Raw genomic sequence first — 3,526 nt, forward strand, 5'->3', positions numbered from 1 at the left:
CAACACACTCATGGAGGCGATTAAGGTACTTAAGGTAACCCTTAGCACCCTTTTGCCCCTACTTGTGTCAAAAAATACACTTTTTTTCAGAGTCATAACTCGGTCAAATCTGAACACACAGACATGAAAAACAAATTCAGATTCAGTCTGACTTACATGTTAATGTGATGTAATTATCTCTGATGTCAATGGTGAATAAACGTCCATAAATCTGCCTAGAAATAATAAAAAAAATACGCTCCCTATAACTGCAGAACTTCTAAAATGTAGATGTTTAAATTTTTTCGTGAGTATAAAGTATTCCAGCGATAGTTGTCTGTACATCCATTTAAACTTCAATCAGGAGCTGCTAACAGATGATTCGGCATACTTCTAATGGACACACAATGAATGAATGTAAACAAATATAGGCTAGAACAACAGGGCTACGTGGTAACATTATACTTGATTTGACTTTGTTATTCTTGTGCAGGAGACCAGAGAGCAGAGGATCACTCAGTACCATGAGGAAGCTGACACTCCAAGTGTCCTGGTGAGACTACAAACTCCAAACTATTTCCATGTTTACCTTTTGTTTGTCTCGATAAAGTCAGTGGTATGTACATGTCTACAGCACTAATCCCAACAACTGTCATGTCATACTCTCAGTTCCTCTTCTTAAATGCTCGCTTCCAGTCAGCCATTATTTAAGATCACTGGTAAAGGATGAGTGGGAATGTTGAAAAGCTAGCAAGATTGCATCTCCTCAATCTGCATCTGCAGCCTTTGTAGTGAAGACTAGAGTAGTCGGGTCAGACTTTCTTTTCCGTTTTAGCAGGGCGCAAGTACAGGCAGCAGCGGCAACTGTTTTTTCCTCCGTTCTCCTGTATACTTGCAGTAACTCCGGCAACGACATTCTTTGAGTTCAGGCTCGTTCGCGGGAGGGGTAGAGTAGGCCCGCTGTGCCTACGCAAGGAGGCATTTCATAGTTTTTTTCCAAGCGCACCACCAGGTTTTGATTGGTGGGCGTGTTTACAGGATTACAAAAGCTACAGGTGACGGATCTTTTTCGCTCCTTTTTCAGAGCCCATAAGTTATTTATATTATCAGGGTGTAAAGACCATTTAAAACAATATATATAAAAAAGTGTGTATTGGGAATAGTTACCAACCCTGCCTTTAAATTAGCTTGGAAAGATGTTGCACACTTCCTTCACAGAAATGAAATGATTCCAGAGGATCAATGTACACTTGCTGGATGTGTTGACTTAATTTAAGAAATAACATCGCAAAATTACTAAGAATTCTGATGGCAAATCTGCTGCTGTTATCTTTGTAAACTGTGAACTGTGTTGATTGGAAAAATTTTTGTCAACCGAATTCATGTAATCAGTGATCTTAGCGTTGTAATGATGGCAATAGAGCTGTGGAAATTTACCAAATACAGCCATTATAGCACAATATTTTCAATGTTTTATTGCCTTTATTTGTTTGAGAAGGCCGCAGACAAATACCGGCTTTTTATCAGATATATTTACGGTCATTTTGTGCCTCTTCAGGGTCTGAGGGAGGGATCCCTGCTGCTGGTGGAGGGAAACAAAGCCACACTACTGGGAACCACCAAGGCCAGACTCTTCACCAGGTAAAGTTAACACACACACGTCTCTTTCACTCATCATGCACTGCACCCTGATCTAATCTAACATTACCTGGAGGAGCTATATGTGCGGCGGGCTTTGAAGCATATTGAACATAAGCTGCATCTCATGGCCCTTATCTGATGGCTTCTCGACTCCTCACTTCTCAGCTGAACTGGAAGTTGTTATGTCCCTCCTCGGTGAAGGCAAAGCTCTTATTTCTGCCACAAGGAGCGAGCATTGAGGAGGAATCATCGAGGAGCTATGAGTGAGGATACAGAGCGCAGTCTTCCTGGAAGCCGTGCAGCTGATAAATTCATTTGTTGCTTCAGAGGAAAGGACGTCTCATTCCTCTAAAAACCATTTGCTCGTTGCCTCTCTTCTCCTATGATTTTCTCATGTCTCTCCAGGGCTTCCTTGGTGGAAGGGACTAACATGCGAGGAAGGGAGGCAAGTAGAGGAGACAGGGATGCAATTTAAGCGACATTAGATGCAACTATTAGTGTCGAAACAGTTGGCCCTCTGGCCCAAAAAAAACATTAAACTTTACAGTAAAACTTTTCCCACAGATTTACATGGAGAAAGAGATGTCTGTAAATCAGTGGAGACATTTTTTGGGCCATCACATCCCTCCATGAAATGACTTGTTTCACTTTCAGAATTTGATCCATTCGGTCCGATAACATGTGGAAAGTGTAAAAGAGCCGCATGATTAAATCATGTAATCCCCATTTAAGTTAGCGGAGCACTAAACAGGAATGTCCATATCAGTTGGACTGGACTTTAAATGGTATTCACTGTACCCTGCCAATTCAAGGAACGGCAAGAGGCTCGGTTGTCTTTGACTAAATTACGAACTGGCTTAGTGGTGTAATCTGTGTCATGTCCTGCCTCCTGCACGCTCTACCAAAACGTCACCGCTTGCCCAAACCAAACAGAAGATTTCTAGAAAGTGAGAACGCATCTGACACGGCCAATCTCTTGTTCTGTGCTACATGTGAGAAAGGGAAACTCCGGACTATGTTTGCACCTGACTCTACAGAGTTCATAATAGGAAAAAAAAAAGTGGTGGAAGAAGTATTCAGATCCTTTAGGGTTAGGGCTGCAGTGAAAATGTTACTTCAGTAAAAGTCTCTAAGCATCATCAGGAAAATGTAGTTAAAGAATTAAAAGTAGAGAACTCTCTTCCCAGGACTTCTCTTCAGCTGGACTTGTAGGCCATTATATTGTTGGCTAGTTTCATTTAGAGTAAAACTAGATTTTATAAACTACATGTGCACAGAGTAGTCTGGATCCGGTATAGGGGACTGCACTACTCAGTATGACACGATGTGCCCTGCTATGACATGAACTTCCACGATAACCTTCGACGTCACTGTGACCTTTAATGTGACTATTATCGCCACTGTTCATCACACCCCCAACCGGCCCGTCAGACACCGCCTACCAAGAGTCTGGGTCTGCCGAGGTTTCTTCCTAAAAGGGAGTTTTTCCTTGCCACTGTCGCGATAGCCACTGCTAATGCTTGCTCTTGATGGAATTACTGTAATTGTTGGGGTTTTGGAAAGTGTCTCGAGATAACTTTTGTTATGATTTGATACTATAAATAAAATTGAATTGAATTGAAATTGAATTGAATGTGTTTTGCGTGCAGAAATCTTATTGTGAAAAGTAACTAGTAACTAAAGCTGTAACAGATGAATGTAGTGGAGTAAAAAGCACAATGTTTCTCTCTGAAATGTAGCAGAGTAGAAGTAGAAAGTGGCATGAAAAGAAAAGTCTCAAGTAAAGTACAAGTACCTCAAAATTTGGACTTGAGTATATGTTACAGTTACATTCCACAAGGCAAGCATGTGACCTCAAGCTGGTCTGTAATTGGTTTCTTGAAGATTCTCCTCCAGGCGCACTGCA

General features: G+C 41.4%; 1 long non-coding RNA gene across 1 annotated transcript; it reads left to right on the forward strand.

Annotated features, from left to right (window-relative positions):
* The first annotated feature begins 290 nt into the window (after positions 1-290).
* LOC120570562 lies at positions 291-2,685 on the forward strand. The gene is made up of 3 exons (XR_005641079.1): positions 291-532; positions 1,538-1,620; positions 1,786-2,685. It is a non-coding gene; the product is annotated as an uncharacterized LOC120570562 (long non-coding RNA).
* Positions 2,686-3,526: the final 841 nt, after the last annotated feature.

Source organism: Perca fluviatilis, chromosome 12 (assembly GCF_010015445.1).
Source record: "Perca fluviatilis chromosome 12, GENO_Pfluv_1.0, whole genome shotgun sequence".
Classification (NCBI taxonomy): Eukaryota; Metazoa; Chordata; class Actinopteri; order Perciformes; family Percidae; genus Perca; species Perca fluviatilis.